General features: G+C 39.7%; 1 protein-coding gene across 2 annotated transcripts in view; it reads left to right on the plus strand.

Annotated features, from left to right (window-relative positions):
* kdm6ba (lysine (K)-specific demethylase 6B, a) overlaps positions 1-18,769 on the plus strand; it is a 138,390-nt gene that overhangs the window by 46,312 nt on the left and 73,309 nt on the right. Inside the window, exon 4 of one of the 2 annotated variants that reach the window (XM_039822830.1) lies at positions 18,648-18,714. The exons of the other annotated variant lie outside the window; for it this stretch is intronic. The gene's annotated coding sequence lies outside the window, so the exon portion shown is untranslated. The remainder of the gene's footprint in view (positions 1-18,647; positions 18,715-18,769) is intronic. 2 annotated transcript variants of the gene reach the window in all.

The raw sequence follows: 18,769 nt of genomic DNA on the forward strand, positions 1-18,769 counted from the left end.
GACAATGATCCAAAACATAAAGCAAAATCTACAATGGAATGGTTCACAAATAAACCTATCCAGGTGTTAGAATGGCCAAGTCAAAGTCCAGACCTGAATCCAATCGAGAATCTGTGGAAAGAACTGAAAACTGCTGTTCACAAACGCTCTCCATCCAACCTCACTGAGCTCGAGCTGTTTTGCAAGGAGGAATGGGCAAAAATGTCAGTCTCTCGATGTGCAAAACTGATAGAGACATACCCCAAGCGACTTACAGCTGTAATCGCAGCAAAAGGTGGCGCTACAAAGTATTAACTTAAGGGGCTGAATAATTTTGCGCCGCCCAATATTTCAGTTTTTTATTTGTTTAAAAGGTTTGAAATATCCAATAAATTTCGTTCCACTTCATGATTGTGTCCCACTTGTTGTTGATTCTTCACAAAAAATTACAGTTTTATATCTTTATGTTTGAGGCCTGAAATGTGGCAAAAGGTCGAAAAGTTCAAGGGGGCCGAATACTTTCGCAAGGCACTGTATGTATGTATGTATGTATGTATATGTGTGTATATATATATATGTATGTATGTATGTATATGTGTGTATATATATATGTATGTATGTATGTATGTATATGTGTGTATATATATATGTATGTATGTATATATATATATATATATGTATATGTATGTATATATATATATGTATATGTGTGTATATATATATATATGTATGTATATATATACAGTGCCTTGCGAAAAGTATTCGCGCCCTTGAACGTTTCGACCTTTGCCACATTTCGGCCTCAAACATAAAGATATAAAACTGTAATTTTTTGTGAAGAATCAACAACAAGTGGGTCCCAATTATGAAGTGGAACGAAATTCATTGGCTATTTCAAACTTTTTTAACAAATAAAAAACTGAAAAAAGGGCGCGTGCAAAATTATTCAGCCCCTTTACTTTCAGTGCAGCAAACTCTCCAGAAGTTCAGTGAGGATCTCTGAATGATCCAATGTTGACCTAAATGACTAATGATGATAAATAGAATCCAGCTGTGTGTAATCAAGTCTCCGTATAAATGCACCTGCTCTGTGATAGTCTCAGAGGTCCGTGTAAAGCGCAGAGAGCATCATGAAGAACAAGGAACACACCAGGCAGGTCCGGGAGATACTGTTGTGGGAGAAGTTTAAAGCCGGATTTGGATACAAAAAGATTTCCCAAGCTTTAAACATCCCAAGGAGCACTGTGCAAGCGATAATATTGAAATGGAAGGAGTATCAGACCACTACAAATCTACGAAACCCCGGCCGTCCCTCTAAACTTTCAGCTCATACAATGAGAAGACTGATCAGAGATGCAGCCAAGAGGCCCATGATCACTCTGGATGAACTGCAGAGATCTACAGCTGAGGTGGGAGACTCTGTCCATAGGACAACAATCAGTCGTATACTGCACAAATCTGGCCTTCATGGAAGAGTGGCAAGAAGAAAGCCATTTCTTAAAGATATCCATAAAAAGTGTTGTTTAAAGTTTGCCAAAAGCCACCTGGGAGACACACCAAACATGTGGAAGAAGGTGCTGTGGTCAGATGAAACCAAAATCAAACTTTTTGGCAACAATGCAAAACGTTATGTTTGGCGTAAAAGCCACACAGCTCATCCCCCTGAACACACCATCCCCACTGTCAAACATGGTGGTGGCAGCATCATGGTTTGGGCCTGCTTTTCTTCAGCAGGGACAGGGAAGATGGTTAAAATTGATGGGAAGATGGATGGAGCCAAATACAGGACCATTCTGGAAGAAAACCTGATGGAGTCGCAAAAGACCTGAGACTGGGACGGAGATTTGTCTTCCAACAAGACAATGATCCAAAACATAAAGCAAAATCTACAATGGAATGGTTCACAAATAAACATATCCAGGTGTTAGAATGGCCAAGTCAAAGTCCAGACCTGAATCCAATCGAGAATCTGTGGAAAGAACTGAAAACTGCTGTTCACAAACGCTCTCCATCCAACCTCACTGAGCTCGAGCTGTTTTGCAAGGAGGAATGGGCAAAAATGTCAGTCTCGATGTGCAAAACTGATAGAGACATACCCCAGCGCACTTACAGCTGTAATCGCAGCAAAAGGTGGCGCTTACAAAGTATTAACTTAAGGGGGCTGAATAATTTTGCACGTCCAATATTATTTTAGTTTTTATTTGTTTAAAAGGTTTGAAATATCCAATAAATTTCGTTCCACTTCATGATTGTGTCCCACTTTGTTGTTGATTCTTCACAAAAAATTACAGTTTTATATCTTTATGTTTGAGGCCTGAAATGTGGCAAAAGGTCGAAAAGTTCAAGGGGGCCGAATACTTTCGCAAGGCACTGTATATGTATATGTATGTATATATATATATATATATATATATATATGTGTGTGTGTATATATATATATATATATATATTGTGTGTGTGTGTATATATATGTATATGTGTGCTCATTCTATAGGTAGACTGAAGGGGTGGGTGAGTATGTGTGGGCAATAATGTATTGACCTTGTCTCTCATTGCCAGTTCTCAGATTGTTGATGAATAAATAAAGGCGTGACGCTTCCCCACTTAGTCTGTGTCTGCTGCTAGCAAGACATAATGACACCACACACACTCACACACACAGCAATCTGCCACTCTATTTGCAGGGCTATATTTGCCCAGTGGAATAATGTTGGTTCCCTGCATTACTCTGACACAGAATTCTACCTTTTCTTTGCCTCTGCATTCATGTACATATCTAGATATGTGTGTAGGACAAACTGGGCAACATCCCAGTTCCCTGCCCTTCCCTAGTGGCCACTATGCTTGGAGCCTCTTTGGTTGTGTTTCCAAACTGCATCCAATGCTAAATTTGCAGATTTTTGTTCTGAGTTTAACACTGTGTAGATCCACATGCTTGCAGAGAAACACTACCATAATTTAAGATCTGAACACTGTACCAGTTGGCCATATGTACTTGCAACCATTTACTCTTACCTGTAGCTAGAAGGTTACACACCGCCACAAAGATCACCACAGTTCAAGTCCCCCTATACTAAGGGTTTTGCTTTTTGTTAGTCCACTTAAATGGTGGAGCTTGAAAGTGTAGAGTATGTGCAGAGTTTGGGGTAAAGTTTTTCTATGCTCACCTTAAATCTCAATTTAAGATGTGTAGGTACGAGCAGGATTTTGTGACATAACTAGTTTGCAAGCCAATCATAGTCAAATATGCTGCTTACAAAAGTATGATGTGGAAACCTAAAGCCTCCCACATACAGAGATTGGAATTTTCAGTGAAGTAGGAAACATCTTGTGTCCAGCAGTCAAACTTTTGAAATAAAAAACAATTGCCTATTCATAGATTCTGGATGTTTTCATGAGGGAGAGCAGTGTGGTGGGAGTGGTCAGTAGGACTGTTGTAACGAATACCAAAAGTCGAATATAATTATAATTTTTTTTTTAATAAATAGGTTGGTTAACGTTAGCTAATCTCTTTCTTCTCATGTCACGTCTAATGTAAAGTAAGTTACGGGAGTGAGAAACACAAGGCATTGTGAGCCAACGTTACCTACCGAATAAGGTTAGTACAGTGGGGAGTGATAGGCTGCGGCTGGAAATCGGAAAAAGGATGGGAAATAGTTTTAACATGACTTTAAAGTGCCCATATTATGAAAAAAAAACACTTTTTCTGGGATTTGGGGTGTTCTTTTGTGTCTCTGGTGCTTCCACACGCATACAAACTTTGAAATAAATCCATCCATGCTGTTTTGAATGAGATACGGTTTCTGAATGTGTCTGCCTTCAGTCTCTGGGTGAGCTGTTCAAAATCGGCACGGCTTGTGACGTCACAAGCCGAAACGAGCTGGCTAACGCAAACGTTAGCTCGTAACATTCACATGCTAATGCTAATGCTAGCATGCTACCTCGTTCTCAATAGCAAAGCACTGCTACAACACACACAAGTTCACCATAATCTACAAAAGAACTATTTACATGTGCACCCTCATTTAGAAGTCTCCCAGCTAATCCTGCCTTGTAACTGACCGAAGTCGGAGAAAAAGCCTTTCTTTTACTGTTTATGGAGCTAGCTAGCTGACATAATCTACATCTGAGCTACTGCCATGGATGTATTAAGAGAACTGGATACAGTGTTCGGGGGGAACTAGCGCTAGCAGTTAGCCTGCAGTTTCGTGAACAGAGCTCATCCATGGCTTCATCTCTCATCCACGTTACAAGTTTTACAGCATACAGTCCTCGGATGTATCATAAGAGAGAACCAAGGTGATGTAATCAATATGTCTGTAGTAACGTTATGTAGGCATGATCTTAATACAGCCATGCTAGCTAGCTAACCCTGATGTTAGCAACTAGCTAGCTAGCCGATAGCCCCGCCAGTTTGGGAAACGCTAATGACGTTACATCCACGTAACAGGCTTTACAACATACATACATCCCTCGGATGTATCATAACTTCATAAGATAATACCATGGACGTATTAATAGAACACGTGAATTACAACCATAAGCTAGCTATATCCATTATTACAGCTAGCTACATGAGCTCGGGAGAACAGTCATGTGAGCGGGCGTGCGCAGTCCCGTGGGTCTGCTCCTGTCCATTATGCGCGTTCATCATTCCAAATTTAATAATTATGGATTCGCTTCTAGTAAATGTTAAAAATTTTTAAAATGTGACGTTTTAAACAAGGACCCTTTCAGTGTTCGGGCTGGTAGGTTGATATACCCCGACACAAATTATCCGCTGAAATATAGACGCCATGCAATGTCTATGTGAAAAGTCTTTCTGGGCGATGGGGTGCAGTACCACCGTTATCCGCTAAGCCAATGGTGGCTTTTAGAAATGGTGCTCTTCCTGGGGGCTTGGCTACTGCGCATGTGCGAGTGCAATCAAAGATAGTACAGAAGAAAAGAGGTCTCACTCTGTAGCTAAAACAGAGACCAGGTGAAAAGAAGATCTGCAGCAGTGAGAGAGAGCTGTGCAGTACAACAAAAATATGGTGTTTTTTGAAAATTAAACCATGTAAACCTATTCTGGTACAACCTTAAAATACAATTATGAACCTGAAAATGAGCATAATATGGGCGCTTTAAAATCAACATTCACCGAGCCAAAATGTTATGTTATCTCGTTCTGGTTTCTTAACTGCGTCGCGAGTTCTAAGTGCTTAGCAGGGAGCTTCATGGAGACAGCTAAAGATTATGTTAGCTGCCCTACAGCTGTCAAGAGTTAGCTTCAACTTCAGCTAGCACACTCTGGTCTGCCTGCCTCACTCCCCCGGCACAAAGAGACTTCATTCGGGATGATAGCTGACAACACAGCCGGGACATGTAGCAATAGCTAGTTACCGTTAGCCCCAGCCGGTGCCGGGTGCTTACGACGCTAATGGCAGTTTAATGAAGCGTCGGGAAACAGAGAATATCAGACCCAGGCATCCTAATCACAACATCGGCCATCCATAATGTTAGCTAGCTACGTCTCTGTAAACGCTACCAGTGTTTGTACCGAAAATCTCCTCCCTGCCGAATTTCTTCTCCCTTTCGTTTAGCTGTCTTTACAGTTAGCTAGCTAAATAAACCCGACAAAAGGCGGGTTAAGCACCAAAACGAATAGTTAAGATTACAGAAAAGTGAAGGGGGAGATCGGGCAGCTGGGAGATGTTCTCCTGCTGCTGACAACGGCAATCGAACATCGTAGCCGTCCTGGAGATTCCCCCTGCAATCCCCACACACACCCGTCTCTCAGCCTCGTTGAGTAGCTAGCTGAAGTTACAACAAACCCCGTCCGCCCGGTAAAATCCAAAAGATGACATTGGCATGTGAAATGTACTGTGATAGTGTGGTTTTAGCTGCTGGCTAATCATTAGCCAGCAACTAAAACCTGCTAATGTTAACTGCTAATCTTAGCTTGCTGGCTCACTAGCTAACTGGTCAGCTAGCTACCAATACAGATTGAATCAAGAAAAACGTGATTATGTTGGGGAAACTGCAGCTATTTTATTAGCATGACATGAATAAACGTTACTAAACATAACGTGAATAAACTTGAATGGGTAAACTCGTCCATGAACAGATGCATTCTAATCGACGATAGTGTTTAGCAATAAAAACTCCCATAATTCCATGCAACTTCCCAACGTCCTCAAACATCTGTGTTTACAATCCGTTGTTTTGGTTGAGAGACCCCTAGCGGCAGAAAGTTACATATTGTACGTTTAACAGGCTGCATTTGAGCATTAAATATTCAAATATTATTTGAATATAAAAAAAAAATAATAATAATATTATAGAGGAAGACTGACAGCTCTAGTGGTCAGTAAGATCAAGGGCCAGACCATTGCTGAGGTCATGAGGGTAAGAGCTCTATGGGGTCAAAGGTCAGGCCTCTGCACGTGCCCAAAGCAGGTGTCCTAGCAACTAGGCAAGGCAGGAGGGAGGTGATGTTTACAAATGCACACAGGAGAAATAAATGTAAGCAGTAAGATTCAAACACACATGTTATCTCTCACACACAAAATTAGAACCGTTATGCAACACACGCACCAACATATTGAACATGATCACAGTTGCTGGATTGTACTTCTGTCTGATTTAGTGCTTTTGCATGATTTAGTTGTCTCCACCCACTCATTGCATTCCATCATCTAATTAGTACAACAAAAACATCACCCGCTGTTTATTTTTGTAGTAACGTGTGACAAAACTGACTAAACTGCCCATTTGGCTGTAACTTTCTCTGGCATTTTAACAACAAACTTTATTTTACTTTATATTTGGTTCTTTTTAGAACTTAGTGTTGCATACATTGCCTAACTCTGTGTAGTTATACATTAAATCTGAAGAGTTGATCCTCTTTAAATAGACTCAGTACCTGTACTGGACATTTCTTGCTTCCATCATGACTTATTCAACTTGTGGCATCTGTGTACCTGTAATTTGTGTGATAGAAAGTCCGGTCACTTGCTGGTCATGTAGAGGTTTTTTTCCCTTTGTCATTTGCATTATTTCACTCTCAAGACCTGGGCCATGAGTAAAGACCCTGCCACAGCTCTCATTAAGACCACTATAACTCATGATAATGGCTGTCATAAACCCAAGCAAGCTGAGGTCTTTTTAGGAAGCATAAATCACAAGGGGGTAGATTACTGTAGTGTATTTATACCACCTATTCATATCCCATATTTAAATTACATACATCCACAACAATGACATTTACTTTTTTAGTTATGCTTTATCCAATTTTGACATTTATACACAGCTTTTTTGTCACATGGATTGCATGAAAAAATAATGTTTTACAATGTCTTTCCTTCTAGGGTGTCTTGTAATTACAGTTGACAGTTATAAGAACTGTTAAAGTTGATTATATTTTTGAGGTGTACCTGAATTTTTTATACATCTCTGCTTTAAGTGTGCATTTTCTTTGGCACTTAATTTTGTCTTTGGGAAACTTACACATGGTATTCATATATGTATGTGTTTTTTTTCTAATTTAAAGAGAAAGTTACCACATGTAGTACATAGCAAGGGGACACATATACACATAATTATTTGTCCCTTTTGAGGTCAGGGCAGACATCAAAGCCAGGCAGACAGACACTTTCAGACATGCACTTTACTCCGTAGCTGTGCTGGCAATCTTAGGTGTCCACGTCGTGTTTGAGTAATTTTTATGCAAACAAACAATTCTTGAAACTACGAACCTGATAGCATTTCCATAACACTGCTGCAGGGCTCAGGTCGGAATTTAATGCAATTACAGAAGATTTCACTTTCTAATAATAATAATAATAAATTTAATTTATATAGCTCTTTTCATGGACTCAAAGTCGGTTTAAATGGGAGGTATATCACAAAAACAGAACAAAACAAACAAAACACAACAAGATTCAGACACAGATGAAAAGGGAGGGGGTCGTGGGGCTAGGGATAGGCAGAGGTGAAGAGATGGGTCTTGAGGTGGGACTGGAAGATGGTGAGGGACTCAGAGGTGTGGATCTCTTGGGAGAGGGAGTTCCAGAGCCTGGGAGCTGCTCTGGAGAATGCTCTGTCCCCCAAAACTTTCTGTCCAGACCAGTGTTTAAATTGTTGAAATCACACAAGGGGCCTTTCCCAATTCCCCAATTTGTACCTCCTCGATCCTCCGGCTTGTGACCTGGAAATCATCCTCAGCGCACCATGTTGAAGGACTTCCCAATTCCTAAAATGCACATCGAGGAGTGAGGAGGCTCCCTGGAGGAGCTATAATCGAGGATACACTGATGTATCCTCTGTGGAAGTCATTTTACCCTTGGCATGTCAAGAGAGAAAGAGAGAGAGGGAGAGAGAGAGAGAGAGAGAGAGAGAGAGAGAGAGAAAATATAGTTACATCCGTGGCCCCTTAGTTAATCTACAGATCGGGCCTGTCGGATCAACCCCAGAGAGACGCTCAAGAAACAGCAGCTTACTTCATTCATTTCAGAAGCTAAAGGTCTAGTTCTGTTTCCTCTGTATAACTACAGTTAGTTTTGCTGCTTAAATGTGACGATATTAGCTGCAGTAACATTACTGCGCACATGGAAATGTTTACAAGCAGCCTCTCTCGCGGATTCAGATGAAGAGTCGATCAACACATCAATAATAAATAGTGTGTTTGTGTGTATATAGGCTTACTATACTGTATATATTTGCATAGTTCTTTTCATACAAACATTTGTAGATATAGCCTATAAAGGCTATATATAGCCTATAGCCATACTGTGTATATTATAAATATGTTAAATACAACAAATATAAATGTAAAACCCCCGTACATTCTTATCACATTATGCCACGTTGTTAATTGAAGTAAATATAGAAGTTGTCATGAACACTGTTCTAAGATGTGAGGAGAGGAATCAGGGATGCACAGGAATTGGGAAGGGGCTAAGGGCTATTTTTAGTATTTTTGTTGTGCTATTGGGATTTACTTGCAGCTAGACCTTTTGTCTGCATGTCTAGTGCTCTCTCTCTCTCCCGCAATAGACATTGAAAGTTTGAGAGCTTGATACAGTAATTGAGAAAATGAGAAATTGAGTAAGAAAGGTCTTCGCACCTTACTCAATTGCTGTGAAGTCAGAGAGGGAAACAAATCCAAGTTAGTAAGACATAGGGCTGAAACTAATGATTATTTTTATTGTTGATTAATCTGTCGATTATTTTCTCAATTAGTTGTTTGGTCTATAAAATGTCAGAAAATTGTGAAAAATGTTGATCAGTGTTTCCCAAAGCCCAAGATGATGTTTTCAAATGTCTTGTTTTGTCCACAATTCAAATATGTTTAGTTTACTGTCATAGAGGAGTGAAGAAACTAGATATTACTAAATACATATACTAAATATTCACATTCACATCAAGAAGCTGGAATCAGAGAATATTTACTTTTTTTCACACAAACAATGACTCAAACCGATTAATTGATTATTAAAATTGTTGGCAATTAATTTAATAGTTGACAACTGATCAATTAATGTTTGCCGCTCTAGTAAGACATCATGACAACAAGGAACTAAAGACACGCAGCAGTTTGGAGAAGAGGCAAAGCGAATAAAGGTGACAAAATGATGATAGCATATGGATTGGGGAGGAAGAGCGAGAACTAATTAAAGAGTTTTAGTTGGGTGTTGATTCCATGAGGAGTAATGGTCCCAAGTGTGTGAGATGAGGGGAAACGGAGGAGATCAGGGAAGGGGAAGGAAACTAGGTCTCCATACACCATATGTTCTCTATCTTTCCCTCTTTCTTCTCACTCTTTCATTCCCTTTCTTTTCAGGCTTTGCTTCTCTTTGTACATCTTCCTCATCATTCTGTCAGCTATTGCAGTGTAGTGCAGGTTAAGTAAGGTGACAGTGGATTGAGTGGGTGTTGGTTTGGAGACAGAGTGATTGTGTGGCTGTTTACAGTATGCTTTTGTTTACATTTAAGAAAGGCTCAATAGCTTCCATGATTTGTCCTCAATCTAGGTTGTGTTTATTGGGGATTTCTCTTTGCTGTATATATATGGATTTCAGTATTTGTCTTGCATATTATTTTTTTCCTTTTTTAATTTGTCTTAGGTTTACATTACTTAGTTTGGAAGTGGATTTCACTGTGTGCATTGTGTAAGAATACCTTTGTCAAAGCACAGCTGGTTTGGTCGCTAAAAGTTTTATTAAAGTGCCACTTTGCGGGTTCAGTTGTTTGTCCTCCAGATTTATGAGTACAGTGCAAGATAGTCCACGTATCTATTAGTGTTTCAGTCCTTTACCACAGTACAGGAACAGACCACGAGTTTAAAATGACATGTCATCTAAAAATAGCGGCTAAACTCACTTACCCTTCCCTAAACGCAGTCCCACTCTGGCCGGATAACCACCCCCCCCTCATCACGTATCTCTCCACCCTATCATGAAATTCAAGCTGCTCGCACTGTACATTCCACTCAGAGGAATGGGCCAACTCCCCTGTAAATTAGAGAGCAGGGGGCTGGTTATTGTTTTCTGCCAAACAAAGGCAGTTTGCAAACAGGAGTGGAGCAGTTTCCAACTGGTGGTTAGTTAAGCTTAACGACTGCTGCTGTGTCACCAGGTTGGATTGCCTCAAGGCTCAGTCCCGGGGCCCCTCTTTGGTCTCTTTTTTTTCACATCTCTGTTGTGACTGTGTGCATGTGTGTCTGTATGTGTGCCCATGTGTGGGCCCTCAGGCTGTTGTCAAGCAGATCACGGGAGCTGTTACGAGTTAGCCCAGCTGTCTGTGTCTACCTACATGCCTCTGTTTTCTAAAGAAGGAGAAAGAAAGGAGGAGAAGGAAAGGAGGGAGATGGGGGTTGGAGCAGGGGGGTTACAACAGAGATGGAGTGAGCGCATTCCTCGACGTGCACAAAACATGTCCGCAGGGGGAACTGCAAGCCCAGCAAGATTCACAGACTTCCAACTGCTTAAAACAAGACTCTCCTTTTTTCCCCCTTTGCATCTTCGTCCTTCTGCAATGAACTTCTATAATACACATTTTCTAAATTCAGACAGAAGAGGTTTATTTAAATACAGGAAATACCTAGGGTTTTTCAACCTTTTATTTGTAAAACAAAACATTAGAAATTAAAGCAGCAAAGGTTAAAAATGTGCATCCTCATGAACATGAACAACATGTGCTCGATACTTTTATATTTCGGCCATATGTTGTCTACCAATTAGTAGGGCTGGGGGTAAACGATTATTTATTAAACGATTAATCGGGCGATTATTTTATCGATTAGTCGACTAATCTAACGACTAATTGGATGATTAATATAACGATTATGTTTCTGTTGCTCGATTAATAAAAACCATAATGTATCTCAAATAAATACCAAAAGATTCTTAATAATATACTTTATTAAACAACAGTTTTGCACAGCAAAAAATCTTCTGCTTTACACAAAATTAAAGAAATAAAATTATTTTACTGTTATACAAAATGAAAGGCCAACCTGTTTACTCTTTTACAGTACCAGCATAACTCTCTTGTTCTAAAAATTCAAAAGTTGTAGTGCAAAAAAAACTGTGCAGTGCACTGTATACACATTCCTCAGAGTGTTTAACATAATATAAAATTCCTGTTTTGAGTTTTACAGTCCCAACAACAGCTACTGCAATCTGCTTGCTACCCTTAGCTAGATCTAGCAGCTGTGCACTTTGGTGGTGCTAGGCTAACCAATGCATCTTAGCTCTCTGTGTAGTTTGTTCGTGCTAGGTTGGTAGCTAACGTTAGTAGGTAACGTTAGCTACTATAGATAGCTGTTCTGCAGCCGTAAGCTAGCTACCATTCAAGCCAACATTAGATAACTAACGTTAGCTAAACACAGCTGTCTAGGCGCCAGTAGCTAGCTAACGTTAACGTTAGCTACTAACCTAGCATGAACAAACTGCACGGAGAGCTAAGATAGTTAGCTAGCACCACCGAAGTGTGCAGAGCTCAAGCTACACAACACACTACACAAACATGAAATTAATTTAGCCAACGTTATTACTTAGTTGTTATTGTTGTCTCCTTCACGAGTGACAATGGGGTGCCTGCGTGTCAGATGCTCCCACATTGCTGTTGTGCTGGTGTGGTATGCCAACTCCATTTGGCAAAGAGCGCAAATAACGACAGCTTTACGTTTGGAACTAAATTTGAAGTATTCCCATACCTTTGATGATTTAGGGCGAGCTGTTATTTTTAGGACTTTTTCTTTTATTGGGGCTTTTTGCAGGGCATTCTGCAATGTTTTGGTCTCCCACGTGTGTGTGGCGAGCTGTGGCGAAGCGTAGACACAAAAATATGAAGTCGACATCATCGACGCGTCGCTACAGTCCTACCAATTAGACACGCAGGTGTGATCTTGAAAAATAAGTCTCCATTCTTTCATTGTTACCTAGTTTGAAGTCAAGTAACACTGGTCTGTTGTCATGTTAATATGTCACAATGAAGTTACATTAGCCTTTATTAGTCAACTCCTATCAATCAGTATTATTATAATTAATCTGGTATTCTGTTTCAGCAATCAAAACGGATTAAATGCTTACTTATTGTCAGCCTATCAGACATTGTGTATGACCATGAGAGCCAAACCTGTCTTATCTAGTTTGTCCAAGATGATTGTGCAACAGCTAATTATGTTCTTTTTATTGATATCAAATTAGTACTGGACTTCTTAGTTGATTTATTGATGAGTCTATCGTAATAGAAAATGAATTTTGATAATCGATTAATCATATTAGTCATTTGTCAAGTAAAAATGCCAAACATTTGCTGATTCGGTCGAAAGAGGGTTAAGCGTACTGATAGGGTTACGCATTCTGATACCTAGGCCTAAAAACTTTTGACAATTGATAATAATAATAATAATAATAATAATAATAATAAATAATAATAATAATAATAATAGCTGCAGCCCTAATCAAACCAAAATAAAATAAAAAAGACTAAAGGTTTTCCCCCAAAAAACACTGACTCTATATATTCTAGTTTAAACTTTGAGTATGTTGTATCTGCCAGTGCCTACTACAGCAACATTCCCACTTTACTTGAACCCCTGTATATTGTACAAAAAAGTGTTCTGTATGTGGCTACAATAAACATAGGTTGGCAACATAGTGTTTAAAATACTTTTACACTATCATTGTATAGCTGTGTTATTGTAAACAAGCTGCATCTTTGGGGCTCAGCTCTTGCTGTCCTACTTAACTGGTCGATAAACAGGCTTGAGCTTTAATCATGGTGATGTCTGATATTGCACCTTCTTACATCATGCTAGTATCTTGTTTATGTGTTTCGTCTGGTCGTGTGTTGTTTGTGTGTGCATTTGTGCATGTCTGTCACAATTTTTCTGTGTGTGTGTGTTCTCAATGTCTGAGGATATAATGACAGTGGGTGTATGTCTTGTTTGATAGCTATAATCACTACCACTGTGGTTGGTCAGTACATTGGGTTCTGTTCACCTTAGTATCTGTAAAGTGTATAGAAGTATGTGTCTATAACTGTGTGTCTATTTTTTTCATATGTACAAGGAGGAATACATCAGATCCTGTGTATTTATAAATGCCTCTGCATAGTTTCTGCTATACTGTCCTCTTGTCTTTGTTGATTAATATAAAACTGTGGTGTCTTACTGTTTTTCTGTGTATTTGTAAATGTGCCATACGTGTCATCAAGTTCACTCATTTAAAGAAAAGAAGCATCCTTTAATGATGACATACTGCTCATCCTATAGTTCTTAATATGGTCAATGTATGGCATGCAGTAAAAGAATATATGAACATATTGGACTCTCTGTCACAATTCAGCCCAGTGTTGGGCAATGTTTCATTTAAACCAGGCAAGCTGGGTGCAGGATTCCAAATCTGGGCAAATAAAGGAATAAGTAAAGAAGGGATTGTAATGACTTTTTGAAGAAATCTTGACAATGTATGACATTGCAAGGACATTTTTTTTTTTTTTTTAATATGTCCAAGTGAGAAACTTTATTTGGGATATAACGGAAATTAGTGCAGTGTTGGTTTGTTGGTGAAAAGTACCCTTCTCTATGGCTGAGGTTAAAGCTTGTAAAATAGTAGGTCCTAATATGTCAAAATACTATAGAAGAAGTTCTGATGGAATTCCATCCAACCCTGGCGTTTTCCCTTTTTTCACTGTTTTTAATGCTGATTTAAGTTCCAATGTTATAGGTTGACCCAGTTCTTCTGCCTCCTCTGGGTCAAGAAGAGGAAGGTTTAGCTCTTTTAGGAACTTCTGTCACTGTGTTGGATCTGGGTTGCAGGAGGACTCGTACAACTTTGAATAGAAGGATTGAAAAGTGGCGTTGATATCCTTATGATTTGTTGAGATACCTCTGTCTGTGTGGCTGCTGTTGATAGCAACTCTGGATTCGCTTTGTTTTAATTTCAGAGCAAGCAATTTGATTGGTTTACAGCCATTAAAATAATAATTTTGCCTCACTCTGTGCATTATGAATTCAGCTCTCCTTCTTAGCAGATCATTCAGCTCCGTTCGACTTGTGACTTAAAGAGTGTAGATTTAAAAAAAACAAGTCTTAAAATACTGCTCTAAAGATTTACAGCATTTTTCCAACTCCGCAATCCTTGCCTCTCTTTTCCTCTTCAAGTTGACCGCGAAGGAAGATGTGAAATCTCTAATAAATCCTTTAGTTGCCTGCCAAATAAATGCAGGGTCAGAAACTGAATCAGTATTGATTGATATAAATTCAGCCAGTTTGGCTCTAAATTCTGCATCAAAAGCTGTGTTCTGGAGAAGGAATTATTAAATTGCCATCTCCTAGACCTTTTCTCCTAACATATTACAACGGAATGTGGTTATCAGCGCATTGTGATCAGACAGAATTGCTGGTTCTATTGCTATCATGTGGAACATTGCCTTAAGCTCACTGGAGCACAAAATATAATCAATGCAGGAGTGGGTGAGGTGAGGTGTGCTAGTAGGATTATATCCATATATCTGTAAGATGGTGGGATTCCACAACTGCTCTAAACATGTCTGATATGTTTTTGGGCCTTTTTGTGATTGACCCCTGATCGATCCTGATTTAAATCAAGTACTGCATTCATGTCTCCCCCTATAATTAGTGAATATTCATTGAGAGAAAGCGAGACAAAGGCTATTTTCCTACTCCTTATCGTGGTACATATATAAGATATCCTGCCTGATAAGTCTTTACTGCTTTTGTCTACGGTGAGTGCGCATTTCCGCGACAGCAACACAATGGAGCCCTTGGTTTTGGTGTTGTCACTAGATGAGGCAGCAACCTTGTAGTATTTATTTTGAAGACAATTTATATCTCTCTTACGTAAATGTGACTCTTGTATAAGTGCCACATTTATGTTCTTCCTTCTTAAATAGTCCAGGAATTTAGCTCGTTTGATCGGCCCGTTTAGCCCCCTGATGTTAACTGAAAGGATTGAAAGTTCAGCAATCTTCAAAATTTACACGCATTCATGTCTCTCGTATCCTACCGGAATTCGCTGATAGATTTGTAGCAAAGGGTGAACTTATAGATCTGAACAAAGTGTGGTAAAAACATAAAAAATTTAATAAATCCCCTAACCCTCTGAGACTGCAGACCCCATCCCCTATCTGTAAGATACGTGGCCACATCAAACGCAGCTCGCATAAACTCTAGCCCACAATTTCCCCTCCTGTCTAAAGTCACAGGTACGTTGAAACAGGTCTGGTGAACTTCTTATGTTAAACATGAACAGTGTTACAAAAACCCTAGAACTAGGTCTCAACCAGCTATCAAATTCTGACATAAACTATGTGAAAAGTAACAGTAATAGATTATAAACTGAACACTCAGCATTTATCATGTTCTTTCAGTCTGGTGAAATGTTAAAAAACATAGATTATAAACTGGACAGTCAGCATGTATCATGTTCTTTTGGTCTGGTTAAATGTTCCTTTAAAGCTTGGCTCCAAAACTTACATACAGTGTCCTCGAGACAAACTTAGCACGGTAGCCCAGATACCGCTAGTCCAGAGACGCTGGGTCTACCAGCCTTGGCCCCGCCGCCGGCTCCAGCACCAGACGCGAAGTCCCCCCGCCGTTCTCTGGCTCAGTCGTCGGCATCAGGCCCCGGTGCGGAGCTGCCCGTGTGGGTGGCGCGTCGTCCTCCATATCCAACTCCCAACAGAAAACGTCCTCATCTGTGGCTGCAGTGCAGGTGGACTCTCTCCCTCCGTGGGTCACTCTCAGGGTGGCCGGTTAGATAAGTAGGTCCGGGGTGCCCCTAACATGTAGCTTGTGCTGTGCTCCTTCTAGCTCCCGATGCCACTGGATCGTGAACGCAGTCAGGTTGCATCAGATCACGCACCATGATTCCCTGCGTCTCAAGCTCTGCCCTGATGTGTTGCAGCGAGGCATTAATTTCCCTTAGCGCTTCCTTTACTGCGTTGTAGACCATTTATTCAAGCACACTTTATTGCTTTGCCAAGACCTGAGCGATCAAGTCCTCCATGTTCGGGATTGCGCTAGCATCAGATGCTATGTTAGCCACCGCCCTGTATCCGCCGCCATGTTTGCAGATTTCTGTGTCCAAGTAGGTAGCTTAGCAACAACGAGACCTGTTTTCTTGCGCTTGCAGGCAATTCACAGTCACCATGATAACAGATAAGATTTGGCGTCGAAGAAAAAGCAATAGACCTGGTTTTTCAATGAAATGCGGAGGTGGGTACGGAGCTGTAGCTCTCTGCGACCATTGCGGCTGCTGGTCACGTGATCTACCCCAATTTATCTTTAAAGTATTCATATAAGTCAATTGGGAGGCCATCTGGCCCTGTTGCTTTCCCAGCCTTCATTGCACCTATATCTTCTAATATCTCAACCATGCTTAATTTGTTTGTCTAGGCCTTTTTTACTTTCCTCAGAGATTTGGGGGATATTGAGTTTGTTTAAAAATTCAGTCTGGACATCCGCATTAGTAATGTACTGTGATTTGTAGAGATTTTCATAAAAAATTAAAGCTAATAAAAGCTATATTAATTTCCAGCGGGTCAACAATAGTATTTCCATTTGCATCCTCAATGAAATGTATTGTCCTTTTGGTTTCCTGTTGTTTCATCCACCATGTAAGAAGTCTACCCGGCTTTTCTCCCTGCTCATAAAAATTTAGCTTGAGCCTCAATAAGTTCGCAGCAGCCTTATTGTATTATCTCATTATATTGAGTTCTAAGAAGTAGTAACTGTTTGGAGATTTCATTTTGTCCATCCTGCAAGCTTTTGTTTTCAAGCATTTTGATTTTAGATTCCAGATCTCTAATTATTTCCTGTGCTTCTTTACTTTTACTGCTTGTGTAGCTTCTAATAAATGCCTTAAAGGCTTCCCATCTAATTGTGGCCGTTGTCTGGGATGTGTTGAACTCAAAGTAAATATCAATTTGTTTTTCCACAAACTGCAGAAATGTTTTGTCCTGCATCCATTTTTGCATTTAGGAGATTTGCGTATCATTTTTGGCTCCACATAGACCAGTGATACAGCTGCAAGGTCTGATATGACTATACTGTTATAATGGCAGCCTCTGATATTAGAAAGAAGTTCTGCTGACACCAAAAAGTAATTTATTCTAGGGTGGCTTTTGTTAGCACTAGACCAACAGGAAAATTCTTTCTTTGATGGATTCAGATGCCTCCATATATCCACTAGGTTCATTTCATTTATAAAGTGATGTAATGCTTTTCTAGTTCTTGTGTGAGTGTTGTCCACTCCAAAAGGACCTATCTTTACTTGGATCATGAACGCAATTAAAGCCCCCTGCTATAATATACTTGCCTGGTAGTTTTAAAATTCTTTAAAACAAATTGTTATAGAAATAGACATTGTCATCATTTGGTCCATATACAATGATTAAATTAAGATGTGTAGACAAAATGCGGCCCTGTATGATTTGACCGTTGCGATCCTAAATTACTATACATCATTAATCTGCAGTGGAATAGATTTATGTAATAATATAATTACACCTCTAGAGTTAGAAGAGTACGAAGATGATAGAAACTGTCCTGGCCACCTTTGTAATCTCTTCGTCTCAGTGGCTAATAGGTGTGTTTGCTGTAAGAACACAATCTTGGCTTTTAACTGTTTTAACCTGTTCATAACCTGTGTTACTTTGGTCAGTTTATGCAGGCCTCCACAGTTCCATGAAATATATTCAAATAAAAATATCTTTCATTTTTTATAGCAGGTAACAATAGGAAAGCAGAAATAACCAAAACGATAAATTCCCCCCTTTTTTTTGCTCTGCATATTGGTGACCCTCCTCTTTTAATTGTTTCATGTTTTGAGACTGCCATGGAGAATAAAACACACAGGTTACAAATTCTTATGGAAATCCTTCACAGAAGAGTGGAGGCTGTGATTGCAGCAGAATTCTGCCTATGGCTTTATAATGAGATGTTCAACAATCTCATATGGGTGTTTACTGCATTGAACGTGCCGGTCTGCACAAAGGGATGTGATACAATATACAGTATGTGGCTGGCTGTTTGAAGTGGCATTTTACTAAAGCATTGCACTACTTCCCCTAAAATATATATGAACCAGTGCCACTGATACATTATGTATGTGTGTATCAATTCTTATATCTGTGGTATGCTTGCTTTTCAGGTACAGGCAATATCTGGTCCACCCAGTTACAGTCAGTACACACCCAGAGTGTGCTCAGCAATGACAGGTAATAGGAATGTGTGTGTGTGTGTGTGTGTGTGTGTGTGTGTGTGTGTGTGTGT

Source organism: Perca fluviatilis, chromosome 14, assembly GCF_010015445.1.
Source record: "Perca fluviatilis chromosome 14, GENO_Pfluv_1.0, whole genome shotgun sequence".
In the NCBI taxonomy this organism is placed as follows: Eukaryota; Metazoa; Chordata; class Actinopteri; order Perciformes; family Percidae; genus Perca; species Perca fluviatilis.